The 16,041-nt window shown below is 39.5% G+C and overlaps 1 protein-coding gene across 12 annotated transcripts in view; it reads right to left on the minus strand.

Annotated features, from left to right (window-relative positions):
* The window catches only part of LOC105214245 (STE20-like serine/threonine-protein kinase), a 113,021-nt gene that overhangs the window by 94,412 nt on the left and 2,568 nt on the right, over positions 1-16,041 (minus strand). The window lies entirely within an intron of this gene.

A 16,041-nucleotide genomic window follows, 5' to 3' on the forward strand; every position in this document is an offset into this window, starting at 1 on the left:
CAAGACCTTTCAAAAATTTATAGTATTGCCAGATATACGAGCTGCGAGCGGCGAAATTCAAAAGACGAAAGGGAGATATTTGCCAACCTAATATTATAACGTTAGGTTATGTTAGGTTCAGAGACTGACCCTCGCGACAAGTGTCGTGAAGGATCCTCGGTTCATTGCGATGCAAAAATACGACTAAATATACATACATACATGTATGTAGACCCTTATCATACATATGATATATGTACCGCCGATACACTTTAAGGCTATCACAAATTTTCTGAGACTCTATTGTTTTCTTCTCTTGTACTTCGGAAAATTTTTGAGCTTCTAATTTATCGTCTTATACTGAGATGGAAAATATTAGAATTATTTCGAAATTTTTTATATTTTTTTTTTGTATTGGTATTCTCAATTTTTGTAACCCAGTATTAGTAACAAACAATTAATGTTTCGCTCTATACTAATCTATGAACTCATGAATATACGAGTATATTCCCTCAGCTTCATACCTTTACATCAATTAAATAATGGCGTGTGCCAGTAAAATCCGCAATCACATAGAAACCAATATTAATTTCACAGAATTTCTAAAACTTTTACATTGCAAGCTAAATGTTACAACTGCAACAACCACAATTTGCAAAATAATTGTTAAAAACCTCAATAATTTACGTTAATTGCATGGGATGGGGTCATATGTAGAAGTTCACGCAAGTGAGGAAAGTTTCTGATTGCCATTCACTTGGGAGTGGCCAGGAACGATTCTTTTGCATATGACTCAAGCAGCTCACGACTTCCGGTTTTAGACCAAGTATCCCCTGGGTAGCTAACAGACATCCGTTTGGAGGCGAGCTAAAGTGAGAAGGCGAAGCCCGCTTGTGCGGTTGTGCGTAGGGCTTGGGACCCACCACATAAAAAAATCTCCCCAATGAAAACAAACACCGAGCCTCGGATGAGAAACCCCCCTTTTGATGACGACCCCTGCAAACGTACTAAGGATCATGATTTGAGGGCATGCACCTGGAATGTCCGGACTCTTAATTGGGAAGGTGCCTCTGCCCAGCTGGTTGATGTCCTCATACAACTAAAGGCTGACATCACCGCCGTCCAAGAAGTGCGATGGACGGGACAAGGACGGAAGAAGGTGGGTCCTTGTGACATCTACTACAGCGGCCATATAAAGGAGCGCAAATTTGGTGTTGGATTTGTGGTGGGAGAGAGACTCCGTCGCCGAGTCCTGGCATTCACCCCGGTGGATGAACGTCTAGCCACAATCCGCATAAAAGCGAGGTTCTTCAACATATCGCTGATTTGCGCCCACGCCCCAACGGAAGAGAAGGACGATGTGACCAAAGACGCTTTCTATGAGCGCCTAGAACGCACCTATGAGCGCTGCCCCCGCCACGATGTCAAAATCGTGCTTGGCGATTTTAACGCCAGGGTGGGTAAAGAAGGTGTCTTTGGCACAACAGTCGGAAAATTCAGCCTCCATGACGAAACATCGCCAAACGGCCTGAGGCTGATCGACTTCGCTGGGGCCCGAAATATGGTTGTCTGTAGTACCAGATTCCAGCATAAAAAATTCATCAAGCAACGTGGCTGTCTCCTGATCGAAACACGCGCAACCAAATCGATCACGTTGTGATAGACGGAAGACATGTCTCCAGTGTTTTAGACGTGCGTACGCTCCGAGGACCAAACATTGACTCGGACCATTATCTAGTAGCAGCAAAGATACGCACTCGCCTCTGTGCAGCAAAGAACGCCCGTCAACAAACACAAGGAAGGTTCGACGTCGAAAAGCTGCAATCACAACCGACAGCCGAACGATTTTCTACTCGACTTGCACTTCTGCTCTCTGAGAGCACTCATCAGCATCTCGATATAAGGGAGCTGTGGAACGGCATCTCAAACTCATTGCATACCGCTGCAGCCGAAACAATTGGTCTCCGGCAACGCCAAAAAACCAGTTGGTACGATGAGAATTGTCGTTCCGCAGTGGAGAGAAAACAGACTGCCTACCTCGCAACGTTGCGATCGACCACAACACGTTCGGGGTGGGATAGATATCGAGAACTGAAGAGGGAAGCGAGACGCATTTGCAGACGTAAAAAGAAAGAGGCAGAAATGCGTGAGTATAAAAAGCTTGAAAAGCTGGCCGACATGGGTAATGCTCGAAAATTTTATGAAAAGATGAGGCGATTAACAGAAGGTTTCAAGACCGGAGCATTATCATGTAGGGACCGAGAAGGTAATCTGGTAACGGATGTCCAGAGCACACTGGGATTATGGAGGGAACACTTCTCCGACCTGCTCAATGGCAGTGAAAGTACAACACCAGGAGATGGCGAACCCGATTCCCCAATCGATGACGATGGAATAGATGTTCAATTACCCGACCATGAAGAAATTCGAATAGCAATTACCCGCTTGAAGAACAACAAAGCGGCGGGGGCCGATGGATTACCGGCCGAGCTATTCAAATACGGCGGCGAAGAACTGGTAAGGTGCATGCATCAGCTTCTTTGCAAAATATGGTCGGAAGAAAGCATGCCCGACGATTGGAATCTCAGTGTGCTCTGCCCAATCCATAAAAAGGGAGACCCCACAATCTGCGCCAACTACCGTGGTATAAGTCTCCTCAATATCGCATATAAGGTTTTGTCGAGCGTATTGTGTGAAAGACTAAAGCCCACCGTCAACGAACTGATTGGACCTTATCAGTGTGGCTTTAGACCTGGAAAATCCACAATGGACCAGATATTCACCATGCGCCAAATCTTGGAAAAGACCCGAGAGAGAAGAATCGATACTCACCATCTTTTTATCGATTTTAAAGCTACCTTCGATAGCACGAAAAGGAGCTGCCTTTATGCCGCGATGTCTGAATTTGGTATCCCTGCAAAACTAATACGGCTATGTAAGCTGACGTTGAGCAACACCAAAAGCTCCGTCAGGATCGGGAAGGACCTCTCCGAGCCGTTCGATACCAAACGAGGCTTCAGACAGGGTGACTCACTATCGTGCGACTTCTTCAATCTATTGCTGGAAAAAATAATACGAGCTGCAGAACTAAATAGAGAGGGTACAATCTTCTACAAGAGTGTACAGCTCCTGGCGTATGCCGATGATATTGATATCATCGGAAGCAACAACCGCGCCGTTTGTTCTGCGTTTTCCAGACTAGATAAAGAAGCGAAGCGTATGGGTCTGGTGGTGAATGAGGACAAGACGAAATATCTCCTGTCATCAAACAAACAGTCAGCGCACTCGCGTCTTGGCTCCCACGTCACTGTTGACAGTCATAACTTTGAAGTTGTAGAGAATTTCGTTTATCTCGAAACCAGCATTAACAACACCAACAATGTCAGCCTTGAAATCCAACGCAGAATCACTCTTGCCAACAGGTGCTACTTTGGACTGAGTAGGCAATTGAAAAGTAAAGTCCTCTCTCGACGAACCAAAATCAAACTCTATAAGTCGCTCATTATTCCCGTCCTGATGTATGGCGCTGAAGCGTGGAAGATGACAACATCCGATGAGATGACTCTTGGGGTTTTCGAGAGAAAGGTTTTGCGCAAGATTTATGGTCCTCTAAACATTGGCAACGGCGAATACCGCAGACGATGGAACGATGAGCTGTACGATTTATACGACGACATTGACATAGTTCAGCGAATAAAAAGACAGCGGCTACGCTGGCTAGGTCATGTTGTACGGATGGAAGAAAACACTCCAGCTCTGAAAATATTCGATGCAGTACCCGCTGGAGGAAGCCGCGGAAGAGGACGACCTCCACTCCGGTGGAAAGACCAAGTGCAAAGTGACCTGGCTTCACTTGGTGTTTCCAGTTGGCGCCAAAAAGCAAAAAGGAGGAATGAGTGGCGCGCTCTGGTGGATTCGGCTATAATCGCTTAAAGCGGTTCCTACGCCAAATATATATATATATATATTCTCAATTTTTGTAACCCAGTATTAGTAACAAAGAATTAATGTTTCGCTCTATACTAATCTATGAACTCATGAATATACGAGTATATTCCCTCAGCTTCATACCTTTACATCAATTAATTAATGCCGTGTGCCAGTAAAATCCGCAATCACATAGAAACCACTATTAATTTCACAGAATTTCTAAAACTTTTACATTGCAAGCTAAATGTTACAACTGCAACAACCACAATTTGCAAAATAATTGTTAAAAACCTCAATAATTTACGTTAATTGCATGGCATCCAACTGCGCCAAAGCAGCATATCAATAACACAAATTGGCATTCCATCCACCCACAAACACACCCCCACACACGCGCACCCATAACACACACACGCGCCAGCGCACTCCTAATCGGCTGACTAACTAAGTGACTAAGTAGTAATGAAAAGTTTTCTCTCCCCAATTACATATTTTAGCACAATTGTTCAATTAGTAGCACTTACAGATTGCCACTGCAAAATGCCGAATGCCGAATGCACGACGAAAGAGTGAACAAAATGACACGAACAAATGGGCGATTTCAGCGCGCTTAACTGGCTGTGTATATATGACTGCATGTGTGTGTGTGTAATGCTGTAGCAGAAGTGAACGAAACTTTAAATCTCAACTCACAAACTTGCAACGTGCAACATGCAACATGCACATGCAACAAAGTGGTACAAACAATTGCTTCGCCTTCTTCTACTTCGTTTTTGGCCCGCTAGCGAGACTAACCTAACCTTGCGCTGGATTAAAATGCAAACGCCACGATTCACCGTGTGCCGCAGTCTCCACGAACGATTCATGAATGTATGTGTGTGTGTGACAACCACCCACACGTTTTGTATTAATAGTTTTTTCCTGACGAAAATTCCGAAACGTGCTTTGCCATTGCACTGGGAGTAATCGAATCAGCTTGAAAGAGTTGAAAGCGAAATAGAAATTCATTCGTTTCAATAGAAGTTGAACTATTTACGCTTTGGTGGCGGCAAATTAAATGGAAACCTGAAAACCGCATATTCATGGGAGAAAATTATTGCAACAAGTGCGAGGTGCTTCAACAGTTAAATTGCTGTTTTCTATGTCTTAAATTTATTAATGAAATTATTGGTGGTCGGTCCGAGCACCACCGTCCGGAGAGAAGAGAGAGAGAATGGAGGTAAGAGAGTCAATTATATTTCTAAGGTTCAAGTTCTATAAGTTCTGTTTCAAAGAATTTATTAACATCTAGCAGACCGCACCGGCTCCGCACGGGTTTAAACAAACATTTCAAAAGTTATAAGTTTTTACACACTTATACAGACTCTCCCATACATATGTATGTACTTTCCCGTTTCTTGTGTGGGTTCATTTTAAAAAAGTAAAATGAAGAAAATTCGAACATGAAATTATATTATTTGCAATGAGATAAACTGGATTACGACCTCTAGTCTTTGATGTTCGTTGTCTTTCTCTCTGATTATGAAGGCGTTGGGAACGCTCAGAGCTCGACTCCCTAGTGCGAGCTTGTATATTTCTAATATTTTGTTCTTCAAGCCGCTGCACACGCTCCCAACTCGGCCCTCAAGCGCGTACTTGGCTAACTTAACGCTCTGGCACGCGATTGCGATGCGAAGAGAATGACTTGCTAGACGATTATCAGTTTCAGATTAAGATTCTCCATCACGGAGTCTTTTGGATTACCCTCACCTTAGACCTATTTCCAAAAAGTTGAGATTCTAGTAATAAATATAGCCTATGTTACTCGGGGTGAATGTAGCTTTCCAATGGTGAAAGAATTTTTGAAATCGGCACAATAGTTTTTGAGTTTATTCAAACCTTCCCTCTGTATAATAGTAACAGTATAGATATATAATGCGATCCAAAATGTAAAAGATTTAATGGAACAAGTTTATAACCAGGGTCGAAACAAAGCAATGGAATCCAAGCGTCTCAGTGACTTATAACTCTCAACAATTTTGATCTAGTTCTCAATTAGCCATCAATCAGCCAATACCTCGCTGAATACACCCTTTCTTGAGAAGTCCTAGACATAAATATAAATTATGGGAATATTTCTCACGGATACTTTAAGAACGACCCCAGTTTCTTCTTTTCATATTAGGATCTGATGGTTACATATAACAAATTTTGAATAGAATGGAAACATGGAAAGTTTCGTTTATGATTTGAGATCATGGACGAGTGCAAAAGGGTTATTTAGTGGCAACGAATGTTTGTCCTATTCAAGTCCACTCCAGACTAATCCGCATCGAATTCTCCAATCTATACAAGACCTCAAAAACTATGTAATGTTTGGAATTCTGGTCAACCGTAGAACATAATCCAGTTAGGTTGAGTTTAGATATTAGTGTCATGAGAGAATCCTTTTTTGTTGTTTCGGGAACAAACTCTAGCTTGTAGATGGCAGATTAAAATCCAGAACGCTATAAACAGAACGGTAGTTAGTAGATCCTCAGTGAATAGTGTTGGATGCCTTATGAAGTGTAAAACCTTCCGTTGACAGCCGGATCGGAATTGACAACAGATTTATCCGTCTGATTTTGGTTGCGGCGTTATAACAAACTTTCGCTTGGTTAAATTAAGTTTTAAAATCAATCTATCTTCTTTAGTGGCGCTTAATCTAGTTGAACGCATACAATTTAATATTAATAGTTATTATAAACTAATTTAAGAAATCCATTGTTATCAAGAGCAATCAAAACTGTGGATACTTCCCAATAATCAAATGATGATAAGCTGAGAATCTTCATCAAAAAGAGAATTTTTTGGGAACAGATATTATTATTTCTAATTTATATTATTTCCAGCATAGACCAAATGATTTGATGATAAGAAAACTGCCTCGCCTAAATAGTATTACTAAAATAGAAGTCGATCTTGAGAAAGAGCGAGAGAGCTAAAAAATGGACAGATGTTAAGCTGATTTTATGGAGCTAAGTTAAATTGAGAAATACTCTTCTAAATGATTTGCTTTTACCATTTCTTATACGAGAAATGAAAAAGTATTACATTAACCCCGAAGGCAGATGGGTTTAAGAAATGTAATACAGTAATGCGCCTGAAGCGCTGTAGATTACCAACTGAGACCGATTCCGGAGAACTAAAGTGAAGGATAAACGGGGAAACTGAGAAACTCTTAACTCGTTTTTATCCATCCGGAGCCAACAACTTCAACACGTAACGCACTATCAAACGTCTCTTGTTTATTGCTGATAGCTCGTTATCATTCTACAAATTGTAAGAAATGCCCACTTTTAACAGTCGTTTGAGCTTAAGGCGACAATTTATGACCGCATTTTAATTACTTGCCTCACCAAACCTGACATAATTGCAGCAAGCACTTCGATGCTACCATAAACTGTCGTTGATTATCGGCGACCAATTGTGCGCTACAAATGGTCTTTAGAAATATTTTCGGAATGAAATCGATAGCGCACGCAGTGCAACGGCGAAAGTTAATTATGAAAAACTGTTTTACGCAATCATTTCCACAAAAGAAGAACGATGAAAGAGATGAAAGAATGCAACGATGAGAATATAGAGCAGTTGGACAAATTCGACAACCACTACGAAGGGTACACAAGTGAGGAGCCAGCAGCTGCCAATGAAGCTACTAACAAGGCGTATTGTTAAACAGCTGATGAAATTACTGTACATATATACACTGGAATCGAGTTGGGGATTCGACACCGTTGAACTGAAGTGCACGCGTCCACAGCCACGTGAAGCACATTTCTAAATTACGAAATAAACAACATTTATGAGTGGCAATGCGCGGGGTCGCTGGGGAGCTTGGTAAAAAGTGCAAGTAATTGGAGACGAAAGCGGCGCGTACGTGTGTGTGTGTGTGTGTGCGCTCGCATACTTAGAAATGCAAGCACAAACCACAATTCTTCGCCAGGCTTTGCAGCAAAGCTGAAATTCTAGTTTTCGAGTCGGAGCAACCGCAAATGCGAAACATACAGACATACACATGAATATTGCCTGCAAACAAAGCGCATAAAGTCAACAAACGTGAGCCGACACCAACGGATTTTCGTTATAGCCAAGCTGTGATTACAAACACGCCCGACAGGCTGGAAACCATGAGGCCGGGGCAAGCGATACGAGGCAGAGGTCGGGAATTGCGGTTGAGTGGTAGGGCGGCGGCATGGTGATCAACTAGTCTTTCAGTCAGTCATTTAGTCATTCAGTCCGTCCGTCAGTCGGTGCTTGGCAATCATGCGTAGGCATATGAGCACTTTCAGTCGTTCATTCGCATTGCATGCATAATCATATCACAGCACAGCACAGTGACAAACTGACTCACTGCCAGATTGCCTAGCGGCAAACTCTTAACAGCTGTGTTTGTTGTTGTTGTTGTTTTTGTTTTTGTTACTCATAGTACTGTGTTTATTGTGACTTTATTGACTGGTTTGCGCTGCTTGTTGACGGTTGCTTGTAGCGCGAAATTTCCACTGAATCCGCGTACGTGGGTGGGCGAATGACGGCGAGCTGCTGTTGTATATAGTTGGCTGCGGCTTATAATCTCATTGAAAACTTGTTTCGGTTCTCGAGCGTGCGCGCGCGCACATACACCGCACACACATGCGACGGTATGCAAATGCGCTGAGCAATTTTATAACGCGGCAGAGAGTTTACTGTTCGCAACTCTTCAAGTGTGCGCTGCTGTCAATACCCGTTGGTGTGGCGAAGAGTTCCCCATTTGCTTTTTAGCTGGAATTTTATAAGAGACTCGCGTTTTTACAGATTTGGAACTGATCTAAGAAGTAACAGTACGTGTCGATCTTGCTTAAGTTACACTCGGTTTGCTCCGTTGGACCGAACCTGGTAGTTTGTCGGCTAACGACAGTTCTTTGGTGAGCTCTTTTCTACCTCACCAATGAGTAGCATCGATCGATTAGGTGAAGTTCTGATATATTCCGATATATAACGAATGTAGAACCATCCTCAAACAATTCGGCTCATTATCAACTTTATAAAGAAGCTTTAAAGCAAGATCGAATTGAGGTGTTTATTTTTATGAGAGCTCCATGATAGGTAGGAACTAGTCCCTCTAAAGATAAACTCTTATCAAAGTTTGCTTATTCTTGGATTGAGTCTTTTTATTTTCTCTTAATCCTCTCTTAATCCTCCGATTTATTGGAGACAATATGAATACTGCAAGCTTTTTTAAACAGTCCGTACCAATTTCGAGGGAAATGGATATTATATCCTGTAGGAAATGGAGTCCACTAGAGTCTGTCGAATTATCGAGCTTTTAACTATCATTCTATAAACCCAGTATATGACTTTGATAATCTGGTATTAAAACAGAAGGTTAATCATGCCTAATAAAAGATCAAAGATACTCCAAATTCAAGATTTAACACATTCTAGTCTATAAGTAGTATTACCAACTTTCTTTCAAGTCCTATCTACATTCACTACAGGTTCAACGCATACCAGTCACACTCAGAAGATTCTACGAAAGTATACATTCACGTTTACGGCTGCATGCTTATACAGTTATCAGAATAGCTCGCTTGTTTACTGGCTGTCTGTCTATTCGCAGCTTTGCTATACCGCAATAACTGTGCGTTGGCATTTCTATGCAGCCAAAGACAAAGCTGAGGACAAGACAAGACCCGGATGAATGTGTACAGAGACAAAACGTAGCTTCACATTTTGCGGAAGAAAGCTGCGGTGGTACAAACAAGACAATGCACCGCACAGTAGCGGCAACACCAACTGCATTAAAATGTTTTACAAACAAGCAACAATAACAATACAGCAGTAGCGACATGGCTGCACTTCACCAAAGCAAAAAAACAAAACACAAAACCGCTAAAAATTTTTCATAACGTGTGTTATTTACTGAAATGTGGTATTGAAAATGCTTTTGTAGAAATTTTATTTAAATTCCCCGACGATTGCGTTCTTGTGACTCTAATTTGGTAGTCATTGAAATCAGTACTAAATTATGATATTACATATAGATTTTAATATAGACGTGTCTACATTAAGAAATCTTGAAATTACTTATGATCTGGAAAATTTTTGCCGAATTTCGACACAAACTCTTATGATTTAAAGATCTCCAAACTCCATAATATAAACTGCTTCACATTTAAACCGATTGATTGTCAACAACTCCTAAATGTAGGCAACAAAATAGTAAGTGAGGTAAAATACTGCATAAAATTAGATAATCCGAACTGCACCCGATACATGGTACCAGTTCGTTCGTAGAAATTTACCCTGTACGAAATTTTGGTACAGAGATCCAATTATAATATTGGATAATGAAACAGATTACAAGAAAACAGTTACAAAAGAATTCTAATAACCCTTTTAGACAAATTTCAGCAGTCATTCTGCTATTCTCACGACATTCGGGTCTAATTTATCAAAACGGATCCGGATATTCCCTCTCGAAATTTTAAGGGAATCAAAATTTGCCGAATGAAATATATTAAAATGTGAGACGGAATGGCATGTAGAGTTTTCTTTTCTTAAATGTATATCCAGTTTAAAAGAAATCTCTTTGATCTTCTTTTGGAATAAATAAAGTTTAAAGGTGATCTGTAACTTTTTAATTTAGACTTTCTGCGAAAATCTCACTGTGCCACTTATGAAATATACATAGCTTATATTATATAATAAAAAATATATTTTAGTGCATTTTTTGTGTACTTTGCTGAAGCCTTTGTAGAAATTGTGTGGACAGCAGTGACAAACGGATAAAGTAAGCCGCATTGTGAATTTTCATCAAAGGCAGAGCAGCAACAAACGCAGTACTTCTTTGTACAATTCCTTTTCGTCTGACATTTGCGTATGTACGGGTACTTTCAGTGATGTTTATGCACAAAGGAAAACCTGAACATGAAAAATAAAAAAAAAATACAAACAGATGGACAAATAAGTACAAGCTCATGGTTCAAGATTGTAGCTGCAAGTAAGCGCTGTGGTGTAAAATGAAAATGCATTTTAAATGCAATTTGAATTAGTTATCAAAAAAGTAGCTCCTACTAAGGGTTGGACTATAGGTAGGAGGGTTTTATGAGTTGCATTTTCGAGGCATTATCAAGTAGGGACCGAGGAGGTAATCTGGTAACGGATGTCCAAAGCATACTGGGATTGTGGAGGGAACACTTCTCCGACCTGCTGAATGGCAGTGAGAGTACAACCACAGGAGATGGCGAACCTAATTCCCCAATCGATGACGATGGAACAGATGTTCCATTACCCGACCATGAAGAAATTCGAGTAGCAATTATCCGCTTGAAGAACAGCAAAGCGGTGGGGGCCGATGGATTACCGGCCGAGCTATTCAAATACGGCGGCGAAGAACTGATAAGGTGCATGCATCAGATTCTGTGTAGAATATAGTCGAAAGAAAGCATGCCTGACGATTGGAATCTCAGTGTACTCTGCCCAAATTATAAAAAGGGAGACCCCACAATCTACGCCAATTGCCGTGGGTAATTGTCCTGTCGAGCGTATTGTGTTAGAGACTAAAGCCCACTGTCAACGAACTGATTGATCAGTGTGGCTTTAGACCTGGAAAATCCACCATGGACCAGATATTCACCATTCGCCAAATCTTGGAAAAGACCCGAGAGAGAAGAATCGACACTCACCACCTTTTCATCGATTTCAAAGCCGCCTTCGACAGCACGAATGTCTGAATTTGGTATCCCCTCAAAACTAATACGGCTATGTAAACTGACTTTGAGCAACACCAAAAGCACCGTCAGGATCAGGAAGGACCTCTCCGACCCGTTCGATTCAATCTATTGCTGGAAAAAATAATACGAGCTGCAGAGCTAAATAGAATATAATTCTATAAGAGTGTACAACTGCTGGCGTACGCCGATGATATTGATATCATCGGAAGCAACAACCGCTCCGTTTGTTTTCCAGACTGGATAAGGAAACGAAGCGTATGGGTCTGGTGGTGAATGAGGACAAGACGAAATATATCCTGTCATCAAACAAAAGGACAGCGCACTCGCGTCTTGGGTTCCACTTCACTGTTGACAGTAGTAGATAGTTTTGTCTACTTGGGAACCAGCGTTAACAACATCAACAATGTCAGCCTCGAAATCCAACGCAGAATCACTCTTGACAACAGGTGCTACTTTGGACTGAGTAGGCAATTGAAAAGTAAAGTCCTCTCTCGACGAACCAAAATCAAACTCTACAAGTCGCTCGTTAACCCCGTCCTGATGTATGGCGCTGAAGCGTGGACGATGACAACATCCGATGAGACGACTCTGGGGGTTTTCGAGAGAAAACTTGCAGATGTTCATTCTCCGGATACTGCTTAAAACTAACATGACTGACACTGAGAGCTGCTTACCGAAAATGTTGGGAAACCATGAACGATGGCCAATTTAAGGCTAAAATTACGTCATTAGGCATTGAAATAATTAGGCCGGCAACTAATTTCTCAGATTTCAAACCGCATACCTTCCGGTTATTTCCCAATATTAGAAAAGATTGGAGAAGTAAAGTCATTGGTGGCATCAGAGTTGAATTATTGAACCATTTTAAGGGTTTCTTATAATAGTGGATTCTCAAATTAAGGAAGTACGTTAAAAATAATATACATAGATGACGTGGGAAAAATGAAAAATTATAAGGTTTACGCAAACAAAATTTGTTTGGTATTTTTTTCTGGCAACTTAACGAAATGTGGCTAGTGCCCTTGTTTATCCGCTTATAGTGTGTTAGCGCCACGAAACAAGAATCTATCCTATATAGCTATATTACTATGTATATATCGACATACGAGATTTATGTTTCAGACGCAAATGCCGGCATTCAGTAGCGAATGATACGTTGATCTGCTGATCTTTGGCGCTTGTCGCCAGCGTGTAAATACTAAATACCCTAAATAATGGCATTTATGTAGAGTAGAAAACAATTTCTAAATTATTAACGTCACTTAGCCAAAATGAAAAAAAAAGAAAAACAAAAAAGAAAAGGAAAGAAAAAAGACAAAAGTACTGCGACAGATTAGGCACAAAGAGGATGGTTATTGGCGCCTTTCGGGGAGTCATTTCATATAGATTCGTATGTAAGTGTGTATTTAGAAAAAAGCTAACTAAATTGCGCCAGAATGTGCACAATTGTACAACCATTTATCTGCAGATACATAGATGCTTATATAGTTTATACATATGTATGTAATCGGATCGAAATATATATGTATGTATATAGACCTGCACTTGGACACAAAATGAAAATATGCATGTATGCGTGCATATTTTAGCTTAATTTAATTTCTTTTTTTTTTTGGTTTTATATTTTCGAAATACTCGCTATGTATGTATTGCTGTACAGAAATGTACTTTTGTATATATAAGTGTGTGTGTGTGTGTGTGTGTGTGTGTTTGTATGCTTAGCATGCTAAAATGTTTGTTTTTATACTTGTACGTACGCCAGCACACGGCTCTTTGTTTATTTTGGCCAAAAAACAATGAATAACACAGCCGTTCGACTTTTCTGCTATAGATTTTCAAAACCCGTGTCGAAATACATGCACACACACACACTCAGATGGATAGAAACATGCATACTTTGGCGAATTGTGTGGCGTAAGTTAGCTAAAAAGCAGTTCCAAAAACAACAACGGATGCAAAAAAAGGCTAGGGAGATAGATAGTAGCTTCAACGCAATGACTTTGGTGTACTTATGCCCGGAAGGAAAAATGTGAATTTGTTATACAAAACCTTTTTTTCAGCTCAACACTGCTTATTCAAGGAATAGCTACTAACAAAATTACAAAAACAAAAAAATATATTTTTCAAATTTTATTTTATTTTTAAAATTTCCTACAGGGTGCACAAAAATAAAGTCATTTATTTGCGTATATGCATGCGAATATACAAATGTGTGTGTATGTATAATACAAATTCACTTGTTGTCGGGGAATTTAATGCTGGGCAAATTTCAGTTTGGTGAAAGCACATTCTTCCTGGACCTAGTTTGGTTTTTGGTTGCACGCGAAAATAAATATAGCTGCGATCATCTCAGATTAAAGTCGATGTGCGTTGCCCATGAGTACATAGACACACATATTATGTATATAAAAGCACATACATACATACATACACATAGTGATATGTATTTTTAACACAATGTGGAGGTCAATAAACCCTAACAATTAGAGCAATTGAAGACTTTATGTTGCTATGTTTTTCAGGGATATTTTGGTTAAAATTAAAAAACAAAAATATATTTTTTATAAATATCGGTAATTTTGAGACCTTACAAGGTAGTCAGAGAGTGTTTTTATATGGAAAAGACACGATTTTTTAGTTAATCAAATATCATAAACTCGGTTTAATATCCCAAAAGTATTCGAAGAATAATTTCGCCAGCATAACAGCAACAAAAATGATATACAGTTATGTGAAAAATAATAAGGACAGTGGCCTGAAGTTGTACCAGGGATGATACTATCGCTTTGGATCTATCCGCTACTAGATCACAGTATCGGCATTGATCCGACAAGTAGATTCCTAGTTTGTGCAGATGGCACATTAGTATGCATTGACGGTGTAAAGTGCTAAGTTGGCTCAGTTTGAGCGCTATTAGCTGTTTGAATCTTTTCAGGTTAAATCGTATCGGCATAGGACAAACCAAGAATGATAGAAGGCAAGATTACGACAGGCGTTTACAGTTAGCTTTTTTGGGTTTTGAGTTTCTGTTGAGTGACAACTTTCACGACCCCGAACATGCGAGCAAAACAAAATTGCACGGTGGAACAAAAAAATAAAACCAAAACAAAGACCTGAAGTCAAGGCTAGTGCTTAATTATTATTTAAAATTCTAAGTGAAAAATGTATTAACTTGAAAAAGAAGTCCGCAATGGCGGAATTAAATAGTACAAAAAAGTCATATATAAAGAATTTTTTTCACTTTTTCAATCAAACAAAATTTGGCAAAATGACGAAGTTTTTGTAACAAAACATATAATTTTAATTATAAATATGCATGATTATATTGGATCATTTTATAAATGAAGATTTTAAGAATTACGTTCATTGTGATATTTTATCTGCACATTATTCAATTTGGTTCACTATGTTTCACATTTCCGTTTTCCATTTGACAATTCTTCTGTTGCCTATTCCCATTCGTGGGTCGTGAACGCTTCAGCCTGTCGTAATCTTGTCTTCTATCATTCTTGGGACAAACTAGGTTTTGACAGACAGAAACCGGAAATGCTTTCGATGAATTTTGAATAAGCTACCAAAGCTCGTTATAGTGACTTGGACACTTTGCTCTTATTGTAATTCACTGCATTCCACTAATTATCTATGGAATTTAGAACAGGGGTTGGCGGCGGCCATTCCACAATATTGAAGTTATTGACTCATTTATACAATTAATCGTGTGTTTAGGGTCGTTGTTTTGATGGAATCCTCACATCAGTGCCTTGTTATCTTCATAATACTACAATATACATTTTTGGAGTATCGCAACATAATCGGTTTAATAATGCCCTGTAAGCTATAATGCAGCCCTAGACTTGGCATTTGATGATTTTTAAAATAAGTAATTTTTTTATTAAAAAACTTTAAGAAAAAGTAAAATTTTAATTTTATTGAATGTTAGCAAAGTAATTTCAAATATTTGAAGCGAAAAAGTGAGTAGAATGTGTGAAATTTCTTGTTGAAATTTCTGATTTTTTTGTCTTTAAAGCCCAATATTTCGAAAACTGCGGTACCTATAACCCCATATATTTTTTAATCAGAAGGACTTCCTCTTTCCAACAGTACCTTCAAATCGCGGGGCCAAAGAAATCGGAATTGTGCCCTAGACTTGTATGAAAACGGTCCCCAAACCATAATGTCTTCGCCACCACTTCATTTTTCGGCTTTCTTATATGATAAATACCTCGTTCAGATCTAAATAATTCGGCATTTAGAAATAAAAATTCTTATGTAATTACATATGTATATAAAATGTGCTATTACATTTTTAAATAATATTACACGAAAAAATAACACATCAAATATTCTTCGATTTCTTTAATTTTATAATTTCATAGAGGCATGTCAATCTATAACAAAA

Source organism: Zeugodacus cucurbitae, chromosome 2 (genome assembly GCF_028554725.1).
Source record: "Zeugodacus cucurbitae isolate PBARC_wt_2022May chromosome 2, idZeuCucr1.2, whole genome shotgun sequence".
NCBI classification, from domain to species: Eukaryota; Metazoa; Arthropoda; class Insecta; order Diptera; family Tephritidae; genus Zeugodacus; species Zeugodacus cucurbitae.